This window comes from Ailuropoda melanoleuca, chromosome 7, assembly GCF_002007445.2.
Source record: "Ailuropoda melanoleuca isolate Jingjing chromosome 7, ASM200744v2, whole genome shotgun sequence".
Classification (NCBI taxonomy): domain Eukaryota; kingdom Metazoa; phylum Chordata; class Mammalia; order Carnivora; family Ursidae; genus Ailuropoda; species Ailuropoda melanoleuca.
Genome location: NC_048224.1, coordinates 25,237,885 through 25,256,482, shown reverse-complemented (window position 1 = coordinate 25,256,482; position 18,598 = coordinate 25,237,885). Strand labels below are relative to the sequence as shown.

At 40.9% G+C, this 18,598-nt stretch overlaps 1 protein-coding gene across 2 annotated transcripts in view; it reads right to left on the bottom strand.

Moving 5' to 3' along the window:
- Positions 1–18,598, bottom strand: part of RUSC2 (RUN and SH3 domain containing 2) — a 69,725-nt gene that overhangs the window by 28,374 nt on the left and 22,753 nt on the right. The window contains exon 1 of one of the 2 annotated variants that reach the window (XM_034664080.1): positions 12,680–13,268. The exons of the other annotated variant lie outside the window; for it this stretch is intronic. The gene's annotated coding sequence lies outside the window, so the exon portion shown is untranslated. Of the gene's footprint in view, positions 1–12,679; positions 13,269–18,598 lie in introns of those variants that run through there. 2 annotated transcript variants of the gene reach the window in all.

Below are 18,598 nucleotides of genomic sequence, written 5' to 3'. Positions count from 1 at the left end.
GAGAGAGGGAACACAAGCAGGGGGAGTGGGAGAGGAAGAAGCAGGCTCATAGCTGAAGAGCCTGATGTGGGGCGATCCCATAACGCCGGGATCACGCCCTGAGCCGAAGGCAGACGCTTAACCGCTGTGCCACCCAGGCGCCCCCCTGATAAAGGATTTCTATCCAGAATATATAAAGAACTCTTACAACTCAACAATAAAAAGACATATAACTCAATTAAAAAATGGGCAAAGGATTTGAATAGATATTTCTCCAAAGAAAACATAAAAATGGTCAATAGACACATTAAAGAATCCCAACATCATTTGTTATTAGGAAAGTGCAAGCCAAAACTAAAATGAGATACCACCTCACCCTACTAGAATGGTTAAAATCTAAAAGACAGACAGTAATAAGTATTGATGATATAGAGAAATCAGAACCCTCATACATCGTTGGGAGGATTGTAAAATGGTGTAATCACTTTGGAAAACAGTCTGGACATTCCCTAAAATGTCAAATATAGAGTTACCATATGACCCAGAAATTCTACTCCTAGATATATACCCAAAAGAAATGAAAACATATGTTCACACAAAAGCTTGTATATGAATGTTCACAGCATTACTCATGATAGCCAAAAAGTGGGAACAACCCAAGTGTCTTTCAATAGATTAATGGATAAATAAAATGTGGTATGTTCATAAAATGCAATTATTATTCAACAACAACAAAAAAAGGAATGAAGTACCGAAACACATTACGACACAGATGAACCTTGAAAACATTATGCTAAGTGAAAGAAGCCAAATACAAAAGGTTACATATGGTTTGACTGCATTTATATGAAATGTCCAGATTAGGTAAATCTATGGAGACAGAGTAGGTTAGTGGTTACCAGGGACTGGGGTAAAGGGAAAATAGAGAGTGACTGTTAATAGGTATGGAGTTTCTTTGTGGGATGATGCAAATGTTCTAAAATTAGACTGTGGTGATGGTTGCTCAACTTTGTGAATATACTAAAAACAACTGAATTGTATACTTTTAACTGATGAAACATGATACATCCATTGTATCTTGCTAAAACTGTTAAAAACAAAAAGCAGCAGCCCAGCAAGCTGGGATCAAGCCCCCCATCAGATGAGCCTGCTTCTCCCTCTCCCTCTGCCTACTGCTCCCCCTGCTTGTGCTCTCTCTGTCAAATAAATTTTAAAAATCTTTTTAAAAAGAAGTTCTTAAAAGAATAGACTATGTTAAATTTTCTTTCTCCTAACCACCTGAAGTCTCTCTTCTTATATAATACTTGAACTGTCTGAACTAGTTTAATTTTGAACTTACATTACTTAAAGTTTCTGATACTTAGCTATCTTCTCCTATTGATACCCTCTTCTCCGATTGGCTTCTGTAACACCAATCTTCCTAGTACCTCTTCTTACATCATTTCTTCATTGTTTAATAAAAAAACACATCGATAATAATACAATAATAGTAGGGGACTTTAATACCCCCCTCACTGCAATGGACAGATCATCTAAGCAGAAGATCAATAAGGAAACAAGGGGTTTGAATGACACACTGGACCAGATGGACTTAACAGATACATTCAGAGTAAAAATACACATTCTTCTTGAGAGCACATGGAACAGTCTCCAGAATAAATCACATACATATAGTCTTTCTCAAGAAACAAGAAAGGTCTCAAGTACACAACCTAATCTTATACCTAAAGGAGCGGGAGAAAGAACAGCAAATAAAGCCTAAAACCAGCAGGAGAAGAGAGATAATAAAGATTAGAGCAGAAATCAATGAAACAGAAACCAAAAGAACAGTAGAATAGAATGAAACTAAGAGCTGGTTTTTTTTTTTTTAAGATTTTATTTATTTATTTGACAGAGAGAGCCAGTGAGAGAGGGAACACAAGCAGGGGGAGTGGGAGAGGAAGAAGCAGGCTCCTAGCGGAGGAGCCTGTTGTGGGGCTCGATCCCAGAACGCTGGGATCACGCCCTGAGTCAAAGGCAGACGCTTAACGACTGTGCCACCCAGGCGCCCCTAAGAGCTGGTTCTTTGAAAGAATAAATAAGATTGATAAACCCTTGGCCAGACTTATGAAAAAGAAAAGAGAAAGCATCCAAATAAATAAAAAAATCATGAATGAAAGAGGAGAGATCACAACCAACACTGAAGAAATACAATTATAAAAATAGATCATGAGCAACTATATGCTAACAAATTAGACAATCTGGAAGAAATGGATGCATTCCTAGAGATATATAAACTACCAAAATTGAAACAGGAAGAAATAGAAAACCTGAACAGACCCATAACCAGCAAGGAAATTGAATCAGTAATCAAAAATCTCCCAACAAACAAGAGTCCAGGGCCAGATGGCTTCCCAGAGGAATTCTACCAAACATCTGAAGAAGAATTAATACCTATTCTTCTGGAATTTCTAAACTCACTCTATGAGGCCAGCATTATCTTGATCTCAAAACCAGACAAAGACCCCACTAGAAAGGAGAATTACAGACCAATATCCCTGATAAACATGGATGCAAAAATTCTTACCAAGATACTAGCTAACAGGATCCAACAGTACATTAAAAGGATTATTCATCATGACCAAGGAGGATTTATTCCTGGGCTACCAGGATGGTTCAACATTTGCAAATCAATCAATGTGATATATGCATAAATAAAAGAAAGGACAAGAACCATATATATAATCTCAATAGATGCAGAAAAGAAACTTGACAAATTACAGCATCCTTTCTTGATAAAAACTCTCCACTGTGCAGGAATAGAGGGAACATACCTCAATATCATAAAAGCCATATACAAAAGACCCACACCAAATACCATCCTCAATGGGGAAAAACTGAGAGCTTTCCCCCTAAGGTCAGGAACGTGACAGGGATGTCCACTCTCCCCAATGTTGTTCAACAAGTACTGGAAGTCATAGCCTCAGAAATCAGACAAGAAAAATAAATAAAAGGCATCCGAATCAGCAAAGAAGAGGTCAAATTTTCACGCTTCGCAGATGACATTTCTCTATGTAGAAAACCCAAAAGACACCACCAAAAAATTGCTAAAACTGATAAAGGAATTTGGCAAAGTCACAGGATATAAAATCAATGCACAGAAGTCGGTTGCATTTCTATACGCTAACAATGAGACAGAAGAAAGCGAAATCAAGGAATCGATCCCATTTACAATTGCACCAAAAAACATAAGATAACCTAGGAATCACCTAACCAAAGAGGTAAAGGATCTGTACTCTGAAAACTATAGAACACTTATGAAAGAAATTGAGGAAGACACAAAGAAATGGAAAAACTCATGAACAGGAAGAATAAATATCGTTAAAATGTCTATGCTACCCAAAGCAATCTATACATTCAGTGCAATGCCTATCAAAATACCATCAGCATTTTTCACAGAGCTGGAACAAATAATCCTAAAATTTGTTTGGAACCAGAAGAGACCCGAAGAGCCAAAGGAAATGTTGAAAAAAGAAAACCAAAGCTGGAGGCATCACAATTCCAGACTTCAAGGTCTATTACAAAGCTGTAATCATCAAGACAGTATGGTACTGGCACAAAAACATGCACATAGATCAATGGAATAGAATAGAAAACTCAGAAATGGACCCTCAACTCTATGGTCAACTAATATTCAACAAAGCAAAAAAGAACATCCAATGGAAAAAAGATAGTAGATAGTCTCGGGGCACCTGGGTGGCTCAGTAGTTAAGCGTCTGCCTTTGGCTCAGGGCGTGATCCCAGAGCCAAACAGGGAGGCTCCACATCAGGCTCCTCTGCTGGGAAGCCTGCTTCTTCCTCTCCCACTCCCCCTGCTTATGTTCCCTCTCTCGCTGGCTGTCTCTCTCTCTGTCAAATAAATAAAAAATCTTAAAAAAAAAAAAGAAAGAAAAAAGATAGTCTCTTCAACAAATGGTGTGGGGAAAATTGGACAGCCACACGCAGAAGAATGAATTTCCTTACACCATACACAAAAACAGACTCAAAGTGGATGAAAGACCTAAATGTGAGATAGGAATCCATCAAAATCTTAGAGGAGAACACAGGCAGCAACCTCTGTGACCTCGACTGCGCCAACTTCTTGCTAGACATGTCTCCAAAGGCAAAGGAAACAAAGGCAAAAATGAACTACCGGGATTTCATCAAGATAAAAAGCTTTTGCACAGCAAAGGAAACAGTCAACAAAACCAAAAAACATGCAACAGAATGGGAGAAGATACTGGCAAATGACATATCAGATAAAGGGCTAGTATCCAAGATCTATAAAGAACTTATCAAACTCAACATCCAAAGAAAAAATAATCCAATCAAAAATGGGCAGAAGACATGACCAGACATTTCTCCAAAAAAGACATACAAATGGCCAACAGACACATGAAAAAACGCTCAACATCAGTTGGCATGAGGCAAACACAAATCAAAACCACAATGAGATACCACCTCACGGCAGTCAGAATGGCTAAAATTAACAAGTCAGGAAATGACAGATATTGGCAAGGATGCAGAGGAAGGGGAACCACCTTCTTACACTATTGGTGGGAATGCAAGCTGGTGTAGCCACTCTGGGAAAAAGTATGGAGGTTCCTCAAAAAGTTGAAAATAGAGCTACCCCATGATCCAGCAATTGTACTACTGGGTATTTACCCCAAAGATACAAATGCAGTGATCCAAAGGGGTGCCTGCACTCCAATGTTTATAGCAGCACTGTCCATAATAGCCAAAACATGGAAAGATCCCAGATGTCTATCGACAGATGAACGGATAAAGAAGATGTGGTACATACATATCTACACAATGGAATACAACCCAGCCATCAAAAAAAAAAAAACAAAAACAAACAAAAAACAAAAAACAAAGAAGGAAAGAAAGAAATCTTGCCATTTGCAATGATCTGGATGGAACCAGAGGGTATAATGCTAAACAAAATAAGTCAATCAGAGAAAGACAACTATTATAAGATCTCACTCATATGTGGATTTAAGAAAAAAAAACACAGGAGGATCATAGGGGAAGGGAGGAAAAAATAAAACAAGATGAAATCAGAGAGGGAGACAAACTGTAAGAGACTCTTAATCATACGAAACAAATGGTTGCTGGAAGAGAGGGGGTAGGGGGATAGGGTAACTGGATGATGGACATTAAGGAGTGCACATTATGCAATGAACGCTGGGTATTATGTAAGACTGATGAATCAATGACCTCTACCTCTGAAACCAATAATACATTATATTTTAATTAATTGAATTTAAACAAATAAAAAGAACAATACCTGTCACACATTTAAATGTAGATTTATAGTTAAATATACTCACATTTTAAGATTTTAAAAATAACAATGAAAAAAATGTAGATTTACAGCAAGGCTCAGAGATGAAGTCTTTCCAACTTGAGAAGTTTTTGGCCCTTCCCATTATGCTGCTGATTTCTAAATCTTACATTCTTCCAGAACTTCCAGAATCGAATCGCTAATAGTCTAGTATACACTTCTTCCCATTACCTCAAATTCAACATATCTAAAGTCAAACTGATTGTTCTATTTTAAATCTGCTTTCAATTTGGACTATCAGTAACACAAGCTTGAAAACGCCAAGAGTCATCTGGACTCTCTTTACATTCAGACAATCACCACGTCATGCTGATCCAGTGTTTTAGGCATGAGGATCTAACAATTTATTATACTTTTACCATATCCCAACTATTATGCTAAGCACTTACTTACATCATCTCATTTAATCTGTATAACCACCTCTACACTAAGTATTATTATCTCTATTTTATGGATGAGAAATGAGGTTCAGGGATGTTAAATCATCTTCCTAAGGCAACACAGTCAGTAAATACCTGATCTGGGATGCAGATACAGATCTGTCTGATTCCAAATTCAGTGTTCTTAACCACTCATTAAATTGCCTCTCAAGTTCCCACCCCTACTCCTATTCTAATTCAGATCTGCACTAACCTCTTCTCTGAATTATTATATAGTCTTTCTACTAGTTTTACAGCTTTCAGTCTGGCTCTTTTCTCCCAGCTATCCTATAGGATGACACAAGACTAATCTCCTCAAAGCACTGGCTTCAATATGTCACCTTATTACTAAAAAGTCTTCAATGGCTCCCTACTGCATATAGGATAATCCAAATTCATTAATGTGACATTCAAAGTTCCTTCCTACTTAATCCAACCATGTTCTATCATGTGCCAAATTTATTCAGAATTCTGAGTTTTGGCTCACTCCACTGGGAAGATATCTGGAATGCTCTCATCCTAGTTCCCCTGACTTTTTTTTTTTTTTAAGGACCTAGCTCAAATTCTACCATGTCTGGAAGCTTTTCTTTTTTTTTTTCTTTTTTTAAAGATTTTATTTATTTATTCAACAGAGATAGAGACAGCCAGGGAGAGAGGGAACACAAGCAGGGGGAGTGGGAGAGGAAGAAGCAGGCTCATAGCAGAAGAGCCTGATGTGGGGCTCGATCCCAGAACGCCGGGATCATGCCCTGAGCCGAAGGCAGACGCTTAACCGTTGTGCCACCCAGGCGCCCCCTGGAAGCTTTTCTTAATCATGGAAACTTTCTTCTGAACTTCTTCAATATTAACTGTCTGCACACTCATTTGGTACCAAACTCTGGCTAGTTTGTTATCTATCTCTTGATGACAACACACTTTTGCAGTGTGGGGCCATGTCTTGTATGTTGATAAATAATTGTTAGCACAAGGCCTTCCTTATACCTTAGCAGGGCACCACTCATGTTTATTTGATAAAGCTACTGGATGGCAAGCCCAGCAGGCTAGCTGGACCCAAGCTCTTTGGGGAGCTTAGTTTCACCTGAGAACAGCACATCTGATGAGAAGGAGGGGAGGAAGGAAAGAAGGAAAGAAGGAAGGAAGGAAGGAAGGGAGGGAGGAAGGGAGGGAGGAAGGAAGGAAGACTGAAAATCAAAAGGCTGAGCCTTAGGGGGAAAAAAATCCTCAATGCCAAGGTCTTAAACTCTTAACCCCTCATTTCTCTCCATTTTCATACTGAGGATGGAAAGATGACTAAGCAGCTGTGTCTTCAGTCAGCACTTTCCTACTGTTTATTCCTAGTCATGATCCTAGAACAGACATTGCAAAGTGACAGCCAGATAGTCACATCTTGTGTGTCAACAGGTTTTATGTGGCTCACACTGTAAAAATGCCACCATAAACATTTTGGAGATTTCTAAAAAAATAATAATCTGGATTTCCAGTTTGTCTTGCTTGAAGAATCAGAACTGACCATACCAGGCTCTCATTTCTACATGGTAACAACCGGCTGGAGTTGAGAAGTGGCTGCCTTCATCAGATAGGCATGTGCCCCTCAGGTTAACATGTTCCCACCACTCCTTAAGGTCTTTTGCAGTGTCACTGGTTCACTTTATTCATTTGTATTATTTTCCAGGATCCTACAAAGCATTTGAATTTGTAACCCGTGCCCAGAATAACAGCTATACTTTTTCTCAACATCCTCAACTCCCGATTTACTTTACATTTCTACAGTGATGTTCACTGCAGTATTACTTGCAACAGCAAAAAATTTAAAATATCCTAAATATCCAATAGGACTGGATATTTATGAGGGCGGGTGTAGCAAAAGGCTTAAACGCTAATTTAAAAAACTAGGTTATCAAAATATACAAAGAGACTTCTTTTTCCTGAATATAGTGAACTAGATATTAAGGGAGTCCTTTCTACTGCAAAAAAACTAGATCCTGTAGAACATACCTTTTAAAGCATTTCAGGGCTCACAGTAAACAGGAGAAATCTCCAAGGCTACTCCCCCATCCCCAAAAGGGGGAAACATCATGAGCTGTGGAGCGAGCAAGGAGGAGGGCCAGGATTCCTTGTGGGCCAATTCCCAAAACATTCTAATTGTGGTGAGAATGACAAGCCTTGGACCACTAAAGGGCGAGGGGTTAAACCTGAGACTCCCACATTAAGCTGAGACCTTGAAGTATGTTCAAGTGATCCAGAGCTGGTGGTTCCCTCTCCCGACTTTTGGGGAGAAGCAGATACAAATTTTCACTGGAGGAAACTACCCCAGCTTAAGTAGATGGGATTCTCAAAATTAAAGAGCAAACAAAAACTAATTTCTATCAAAGATCACAAATACACATAGAAGCAAGACACCATGAATGGGTAACAGAGAAAACAACAAATAACAGATTTAAACTGCAAGCACTTCAGGTATTAAAAATGTCAGATACAGAATACACCGTGTGTGTGAAATGTTTTAAATAAAGGATAAAATCTCAAAGATAATCAAATAGCAAGAGATTATTAGAGAGATCTAGGGGTGGTAAAAATAAAATGTAAATGAATATAACCACTGGCTACTAAGCATTCCTATTCTTGGAACAAGCTGTTTTATAGGGGGTCACGAGGTGGAAAAAAAAGAATGTGAAGGCTAAAGGGAGATACATTATACCCCCAGCTACAGATGTGAACAGTGGCCTACTCAAAACAGTATGTGAAAGTGCTCTATAAACTCTAAACATTTTATAGAAATGTAAAGCATTGCTATTGCTCTTTAAAAAGGATAACATCTGGGGTACCTGGGTGGCTCAGTTAAGTGTCTGCCTTCAGCTCAGGTCATGATCTCAGGGTCCTGGGATGGAACCCCATGTTTGGCTAAGTAGGGAGCCTGCTTCTCCCTCTCCCTCTGTCTCCCTGCCCTCTCCTTCTCTCTCTCAATAAGTAAAATCTTAAAAAAAATAAAAAATTTTTAAAAAGGCTAACATCCATTGATGATTTTTGTCTGAATCAGCTATTATTCTTTCTACATTTATTAGCTGGCATCTAATACAAGAAAAATATCTTTTCTTTCCTTCTTTCCTTCTTCACTCCCTCCCTCCCTTCCTCCTTTCCTCCCTTCCTTCCTTTCCCTCTCTCCCTTCCTTTGGTATCAGTATAGAATCTTGGGCCTTTTTTTTTTTTAATTGAATGGGTCGGAACCTATTGTTGGTATTGATTTTGATGCTCAGATTGTCTCATACCTGGCATTTTTTGGGTTTTTTTCATTGTGAAGACATTTACGGCAGTGTATAAACTTTTTAGAATTATTTATTTTGGAATAATTTCTAATTTTAGAAAATTAACTATTTGTTTATTTTTAGTTTTTTAAGTAGGCTCCAGGCCTGGCATGGAGCCCAATGCGGGGCTTGAACTCACAACCCTGAGTTCAAGACCTGAGCCAAAATCAAGAGGTGGACGCTTAACTGACTGAGCCACCCAGGTGCCCCCCAAATTAACTATTTACTTTGAAATAATTTTTGAACTATCAAAATTGTTCAGAGTTCCTGTATGTCCTTCAACCAGTTCCCTGCTACTATTTTACATAATCCTCATACATTTATTAAAACAAAGAAATTAACATTGAACACATTACTGTTAACTAAACTTGCAAACTATTTGGATTTTGCCAGTCTTCCCACTAATGTCCTTTTTCTATTATTTGTTTTTTTCAAAAAAATTAAATGTATATGTAACTCATAAAACATATGTTAATTAAAAACAAAATAAAGCAAAAAAAACCCCAACCAAACAAACAAACCCAAAACAAAAAAACAAACCAATAAGCTATTCATATGTATACCGGAGGCTGCAGATAAACAGCTTGGATGTTGTTATAAGTGTAGGTCTGTGAAGAAAAAGATCTATATTTTCCACAGTCAAGACACTGAATAGTTTTGCAAACTATCTAGGCAGGTAATTTTTAGTGAAAGCAAGCAGTATTTAAAAATAGGTAGGACTATGTGATCATCGTAGACCTCTGCCCCCAGTCTTTCCCAATAATTACTCTGCCTACCTCAGGACACTCGTCTTTGGAAATCAACGGGAAGTACTTTTGCTTGTGACCTAGTCAGACATCCTCTACACCAACAACAACCCTATGTTAGGTAACACCTTTGGCCATGTTTTCACCACAAACTGCACGACTGATTCCAGTAGGAAAGGTCAGAAGTGGTGAAATCATAACAAATCAAATAAACTAATGACATACTATATAGTAGTCCCCCTTTACCTGCAGGGGATATGTTCTAAGACCCCTAATGAATGCCTGAAACTACAGAGAGCACCGAACCCTATATATACCATGCTTTTTTCCTGAACATACATACCTATGGTAGTTTAATTTATAAATCAGGCATAGCAAGAGATTAACAATAACTGATAATAAAATTTTAATAATATACTATAATAAAAATTATGTGGGGGCGCCTGGGTGGCACAGCGGTTAAGCGTCTGCCTTCGGCTCAGGGCGTGATCCCAGCGTTGTGGGATCGAGCCCCACATCAGGCTCCTCTGCTATGAGCCTGCTTCTTCCTCTCCCACTCCCCCTGCTTGTGTTCCCTCTTTCGCTGGCTGTCTTTATCTCTGTTGAATAAATAAATAAAATCTTTAAAAAAAAATTATGTGAATATGGTCTCTCTCATATCTTACTGCACTGCACTTACCCTTCTTGTATTGATGTAAGACGGTAAAATGCCTCTGTGATAAGATGGAGGGAGATGAAAGACATGGGCCGTGTGATGGAGCATTAGGCTACTGACCCTTCGATAACTGTCAGGAGGAGGATCACGTGCTTCCAGAAGGACCATGGTTGAACGTGCATGGGTTAACTGAAACCGCGGAAAGTAAAACGGTGGATGACTACTGTATACTTCTTCCTGATCTAGAAGCATCCGAGACCATTAATTAATCTCATCTCAGGAATTAGTCAAGCAAGCCACAAGCATCCTACTGTGTATAAAGCACTGTGCTGGATGTTCAGGGGTTAAGAGCCCGACTTGAGGGGCTCATAATTTTGTTAAAATCATCGCTAACATGGCTCTGCAGAGGGCTAAGGCGGCAAGAAAGACATTTCAGGACGTGCGACAAGAGTTAGAGCAGTGGTTTCAAACTTCTTCAGCCGTCATACATAAAACAGAGCTACTCTGGTTGAAGCAGGGGAGGCCTAAAGCCCTATACACTCCAAATCTCTCTCTCCACTGTGGGCGTCCCCAAAGGCCCTTCCAGGGGACCCTAGAGCTTAGAGGGAGAAATTCTAAAAACCTCTAGGCAAAGGCAAATACAAGACTGACCAACATGCTTTGTTGAGTCGGGGAAATGGAATGTGAAACAAATAATTAACTGATAGAAATCATCTCCTCACTTTCTTCATGGCTTCCAAATCAAACAGGCCTGGAAAATAATGTCTATTAGTTGCATTAATAGCAGACTTACTTCTGAGTACAGAAATGAACTTCTACATTAATTCAGGAAAGTCAGTTTTATATAACTACCCTCCATGCCTGCTAAGGTTCTAGGTCTTTATAGGCCATGAGATTTGATGCAGACTCTGAATTTCCTGCAAGATTTAAGTACTTCTCTTTGAAATGTGTGAGAGACGCTAAAAGAATTCAGAGATTTAGGAATTGGTGGTGATAGTGATTCCTGTGGGTGTCTCCACTGAGTTACAAGTAAAGAATAAACAGGCTGTTGGAGGCCTGAGAGCACCTGGCGATGGCATCAGCACTCTGATTCCACAAATGAAATAGCAGCCAATGCTCAGAGCTCATCTATCTTTCTTCCTGGTTACATGTAGCTGCTCCTAGCTGAGGAGGTCATTGTGCTGAACTGATACTATGTTATTTTGGACTCCAAATGAGGCCAGGCAGCAGGCTGGGAGGGTGCTGGAAGAGGCCTGCAGGGTTGTCCCAGACACACCCAGCTGCTTGCTTATCAGGACTCCCTAATATAGAATCCTCTTTCCAAGCACAGGGCTAGTTTTGCTTTCGGCTTCTCAAATTATGTTACAGAAAGGTTCAGCTCCAAGTCCACTCCCTAAAGTTGAATACAAACACTATAGAAAAGGCCTGGCTCTTTCCTAGGACCACCTGGTATGCGTATATCTTCATTTCCCCAAGTCTATCTCTTCCCTTATGGACTGGAAATATGCAGGCACCTTTAATATAATCAAAATCACTGGCAGAACATCTAGGGGTGGAACCTCTAGTAGGCCCCAAGCCTTTTACGTCTCAGGTTCAGCTGTGTCTGAAGCTCCCAAGGCCCGAGTTCAATGAATGGAGACTGCAGCACTGGAAAATTATAGGCAGGAAAAGAATAAACTAGAAGCCACTGACCTCCAAAGGGTTACTTTCCTTTATTCCATCAAAATCTGGTAATAATAAACCTAGCTTTGTCCCAGGGTCTCTTTGCTCAAAAGAGGTTATACCTAGAAAAAAAAAAATTCTCTTCTACTCATCCAGCCAGCAAGTGTCTAACTTTCTCCAGTAGGTCAACAATTTGATTCTTTCCTTAGTTCAACTCATAGCACCTGTCTAGAGGCAGAAGGCTGAATCACATGACCTCTTAAAGTACCTTTCAGATCTAATTACAAATTAAGCCAAATTAAAACCTCGGGCCCAAGGAAAGGGTCCTATGCAGGGTGCTAATTAATGTCCTTCTGCTCACCCTCTTGCCTTTCAACAAAAATACACAGACACACACACACCTATACCTCCAGGTGCCTGGTTTCTCACTGCTACAGTTAGAAGTCTTTAGAGATAGAGAATTTGCTGCAAATCCTATCTATCCCTTTTAAAGATGAAGGCTGGGGAGAGAGAAGACGACTACGGAGAATTAGGAAAGATTTAGTTCCTACCTTGACAGACCGCGTTCTTCAACTGAGGGGATGAGGATGAAGATGGAGAGATTAAGCCTTCCAATGCTGGGTATAGGTGAGCCGCAAGGGAAGAGCAAACCACCAAAACCAGGCACAGCGTGCCAGAGATGGATAGTCAAAGGCCCCGCTCGGGGTGCTCTGGCAGGAGGACAGCTCTCAAGTGTGTATTTGCAGGAGCAAGTTAGCTGGGACAAAAAAGGCCTAATGTGGTCAACCCCTTGTTTTTTCTTTGGCTGTTCCTTTTGGCTCCTAGGCTCCAGGAAGCAAGGTCAGAGTGTTGTCTGCTTCCCCTCCCCCAAGGCAGCGGACTGAGGCACGCAGGCTGGTAAGCTGCTGTTCTATCAGTCTTTCAAAAGCTGTAAATAAAAGGCCACAAGTGCATGGTGGACTATGAGAAGAATCTAGATTGAATTACACAAGCCAGTTGTGGAGACAGGGTGGGGGAGATAAGGGAAAGAAGAAAAAGAAGTCTAGCTGCTCTTCAAGGAAATACTACCATCCAAGCACACTCCTCCCTCAGTATAACTGCTAGAAGCCATCAAAGCCTTGCTCCCTTAGGGAACTAGGCTCCAGTCTGGCCTTCTTCTTAGCAGAGGGGTCCTAGTCCCTGAGAATTCTCTGCCAGAGTCAAAGCCTTTTCCCAGAGGTGACTTGTCTTCTGATAGACTTTAGAAAATAGTCTCTGAGTCCAGCTCACCACGCTTGGTGCGAGCACTGGGACTGCCTCACTAGCAGGTGGCCACAAAGACCACTTCTGTGGATCAGACACTCTATTTGCTTTAGTTATAAGACCAAAAGGAGAGTAACTGATGTATACTTAAAATTTAAAAGCAGGTGGCTAGGGTCTGGCCTGAGTCCTGAGTATTCAGGAACTTAGGTTCTGTAATGATTCAGAGCATGGATTTTGGTGTTGACAGGTCTGCGTTCAAGTGTGACACACTACTTGCTAGCTATGGACTTCGGGAAGTTACTCAACTTCACCAAACATCAGCTTCCTCATTTATAAAACTGTCACATCTTCGTTCAAAGGCTTGAGGTAGAATTAAATAAGATATTGCATGTAAACTGCCTCACACAAGATTAAGCGCTCAGTCATGGTCACTACCATTATTATATTTTTGGCAGGTGATCATTGGAATCCTTTCCCAATTTCCCAGAAAACCTAAAGGCTCCAGGTCCAGGGAACTGGTAGGCAAAACCTCTTAAAAAGATCCAAAAGAAATGGAAAGAGTCATGTTTCTTGTTTCCCTCCCCTGCACTAGCACTGAATCAATCAGACTGTGCCGATTATACTCTGGACTGGCAGGCTGGCCCTGGGAGCCTAAGACTCTCCTAGACCAACGATACTAATCCATCTCTAGAGTTACCTGTTGTGGGGCATGCTCCCAGACTGACGGTGCTTCTCCAGGGGCCCCAGAGCAGATCCCAGTAGATGAGGAAAGAAACAGTCTGAGCCCAAGCTGGCAGGATAGGTCCGTCCAGGCTGCTGTGTGCCCATCACAGCTGCCTATGAGGCCTATGGGTTAATAATAGCAACTCTGATGCCAATGGATTAAGACAGCACTGTAGGAGGTGTTTATTTTTACACTCTGGCGTCAGTATCAAGTTCTACTGGTTACTGCCCAAATCTAGGACAGCTTCCTGCTGTAAGAGCGGCCTAGGCTTCTCCAGGATGCTAAGCTGGATTCTGAGGGAAGCAAGCCTTGTTGAAAACAGTTCAAAATTCACAGAGACAGGGAAGGGAAAAGGAAACAAACAGAGCTGTCACATGTCCAGCTGTCTGGTCCTAAATCTCTGGGACCAGGAGGACTTCAGCTGAGAACTGTTCTTTGTAGCATTCTCTGGAGCCAGACAGGCCCCATACAAGAGACTTAATACACTGTTTTGGAAGGGTGTACACATATACACACGATACAAACTAGCTGCACTGAAACGATCTGAATAAAATCAAGAAAACTAACCAGAAGCTCAGCCTTATCAGTCACAAGTCACAGATTAGTCCTGACATTATAAGAAAAAGATACCTGAAACAAACAATGTTTAGGTTGTTCCTTAACTGATTTGCATAGAGTTTTTAGCAGGTAGATCAAATTCCTTGAAAATTTATTTGGCCAGAACTCTTCCTAGACATGACACAACAGGACAGAAACACCAAGAGTCCAGCCCTCATCCTTCTGGCCTGGAGCCAGTACTCAGAACATCTTTCCTGAAGGTTTCTTTATCCCTCAAGGCCTATAGATTGGGGTCCCAGGGACCTTGCACTTTGACTACACTCTCTGGAACTCTGGCTGTCCCACTCGTCTCCCTGGAAGGCAGCTTCTAACACAGATTTCATCTTGTCCTATTACGCAGACAGGGATGCAAGAAGGTTGACAGCTGGACAGCTGATGTAAATAACCTACTAAGAAGCCATGTGCACAGCCGACTGCTGTGGAATGATAAAAATGTACCACACATCAGGTAGCAATGCTGAAGTGCAAAGAAAGCAGCCAAGCAGCCAAGTGCACAGTAACAGCGACTCCATCATCTTCTTGCCTGTGGCTGGCTCATATTCATCATCAGTGACACAATATATCATTAGATTCAGGAGCCAGGGTGCTGGCAAGAAGGTAGGCTGCTGAGCCACTCATTCAATACATTTTTTACCCTGTGATTCAAGGCTTATCTACCTGGTCATCAGAACAACAATGCAGCCTCAGAAACAACCAGATTAGATCACAAGAGATACGAGGTTTGATCTCAGTTCCATCTGGAAGCTACCCATGCCTAGGATAGTGGCAGGATGCCCATGGACAGGAACACTGCTTTCATTCTTGGCTTTTTCTGACTTGCTGGGTCATCTGGGGGCAGGATACCTGTCCTCTCATAGGTAAAGGAGCTAACTGTATCCATTTTCTGGTGTTGTAGCAAGGAAAAATATTTGAAAAATTAAATAAGCAGCAACAAATGTAAATGCTGTAAATTTTTTGGACAAAGTATTTTTTTTAAAGATTTTATTTACTTATTTGACAGAGAGTGAGGGAGCACAAGCAGGGGGAGCAGCAGAGGGAGAGGGAGAACCAGGCTCCCCGCTAAGCAGGGAGCCCGACATGGGGCTGGATCCCAGGACCCTGGGACCATGACCTGAGCCGAAGCCACACGCCTAACTGACTGAGCCACCCAGGTGCCTCAAGGACCAAAGTATTTTAGAAATATAATTGTCATTCATGCATCATATAGGTGTGGAGCCCTGGCCTTTCAGGTTTTCCTTCTTCTAGGACATGGCAGCCATGTTGCGAAGTGCAGTTCCTTTCCTCAGGCCTTCTGGTTTGAGGAACAGTTGAAATAGTTAGGAATCTGCTTGCCTAGACATAAGGTATGAACTTCCACTAATGCGTAATAGAGAAAGTAAAAACATGCACTCAGAAAGAAACACCTTCACTCACCCACTTGCTCTACCTACAAATCTAATTCTCTCCAACGCCTGAGCCCAGGCCACTGATCTGAGGCTTGTGTCCTATTGATACATCATTTAGCCGCAGGACTTAGCCTAAAGGCCTGAGAAAGCAACATTAATGAAAGGATGTATTCCACTGCTCAGTTAGAACAAAGGCAACACTGTGTTCTACACCCAATACAAACCTTCACTCTTCCCAGCCCAGCAATCCCTCGCTATGGGGTTAGTTTGCCAGGTCTCCAGAGTTCATGGAGAGGAGAAACAAATCTATTCTTCACCTCTTTTTCTGCAAGTGTCTACACTGGGGATTCAAACGAGCTGTTCTAATGCCTTGCAGGCTCTGGTGAGACCCACCCTCCTTATAGCAAACACTCTTTGTAAATAAAGGGCCAAATAGGAAATATTTAGGCTTCATGGGCCACGTGTGTGTGTCTGTGCATGTGTGTGTGCACGTGTGTGTGTGTTTTAACAGCTCTTTAAAAATGTAAAAACCATTTTCAGTTTGTGGGCCATTATAAAATCACCCTGGCGTAGGTCTGGATCTCAGAATTCTGACTCTTCTGGGCCTGCCTAGAGATCTTCTTCCCTCTTCCTGAGGGGCTCATATGTGCATTTTGGAACCAGCTCCCCTCTGAGCCACTGAGGAATGTGAAGGAAGAATTCTAAGGTTATTTGTATTGAAGCTAACAGACAGGCTAATTCCCCTCGTATAAAGCACTTAAAAAACATCTGTGGAATTTAGCATATTGCAGTATCATTCTGGAGTGCAGACTGAGCCATAAACAGTCTTATATTTCTATTTCTGCTTAATAATACTATACCATGCCTCTGCAAGTCCTGTTTTTTGTTTGTTTGGGTATTTCCCCCCCTGCTCCCAGGTTCCGAACCCACACTTGAATTGGCTCAGGTCCCAAGTCCCTCTCTCCTCCCCAACCCTTCCACTTCTATATGTGGTATGGTTGTGGATAGCAAGGAAACTGTCAACAGTCTGAAGGATTTGGACATAGTAAATATGGATGAGAGGCATGGAGCAGGGGCAAGGATGAGCTCATTTTGAGCAAAGACTTAAGGCTGACTGTGAATCTAGACTCTATTACAAACAGTTACAGGCTTTATAAAACTGGATCAAACTGCTATATAAGCAACCTAAGAACAGTGTGCACAGGGTCAGGAATTTTGGAGTTATACCTCCCCACACACCATGGATTAGAAAGAAGTAAATGACTTACAGCTAAAGACTAATACTTTCATGTATATCTAATCTTCACAATGAGCCTACAAAGTAGCTATTTTATTTTATTTTTTTTCTAAAGATTTATTTTACTTATTTGAGAGACAGAGATAGAGAGCAAGAGAGAGAACACCAGCAGGGAGGAGGGGGAGAAAGAGGCTCCCTTTGAGCTGGGAGCCTGATGCGGGGGTCGATCCCAAGACCCTGGGATCATGACCTGAGCCAAAGGCAGATGCTTAACTGACTGAGCCACCCAGGCACCCCAACAAAGTGGCTATATTATCCCTATTCTGCAGTTGAGGAAACCAAGGTTCTTGCAGAGATAACTTAATCCAAGATCACAGAGCTAAAAAGAAGGGGAGTTGGGCTCGGAATTCTTGTCAGACTCACTCCAAAGCCCTTGCTTTTTCCACTGTAATACACTACTAATATCCTTGGTGGAGAAGAAGAATAAGCAAATGTCTCCATTTGGGTCCTATTTTGTTCTAAAGGGCAGCAGTCTGTTGGTCTGTTCTTTTCTTTATCTTAAAATAATTACTTATTTAAGTAATCTCTATACCCAATGTAGGGCTTAAATCTACAATCCCGAGACCAAGAGACTCATGCTCTTCCGGATGAGGCAGCCAGGGGTCCTAGCCAGTTCTTTTCTATAGTCTGAATTTTAATGGATGACAAGGTGTTTAAAATCACAAGCATGACAATTTTGCGTGATAGTGTCAGGTCAAATCGATACAGCTATATTTACATTTAAACTGGGGCCTTATCTGAGCTAACACTTGTTTATTACAGGATTTTACTGTGTTAAATCTTTGCCTAGTTACCAAATAAATCTCTTTTCAATAGTGGTATATGTACATCTTTGTGTAATAATCAATGTTACCTTGTAATTAATTTGGCTGAACTGAATAGTTCCCACTTTCCCAGGCCCCAGACTGTTAGTTGCCAATCAAACATCTATTCCCTCTTTCTCTTTCAAATTAACAGAAGCCTGATAATTCAGCTGGGTATAATGTTTTCCAACTAAAATTCTATGTTCCTTGGAGGTAGGAGTGACCATTTAACTAAGTTATGGTAAAAGTGCTGTGAGAATTCTGGATAATCTCTTTATGATGAACAGAGTGCCTCCTTCTTCCTCCCTTCCTGCATCCTGATGCGAGGTGATGACTAGAACTACAGTAGCCATCTTGAACCACAAAGATGGCCCAGGTATATCAGAGCAAAAAACTAGAAG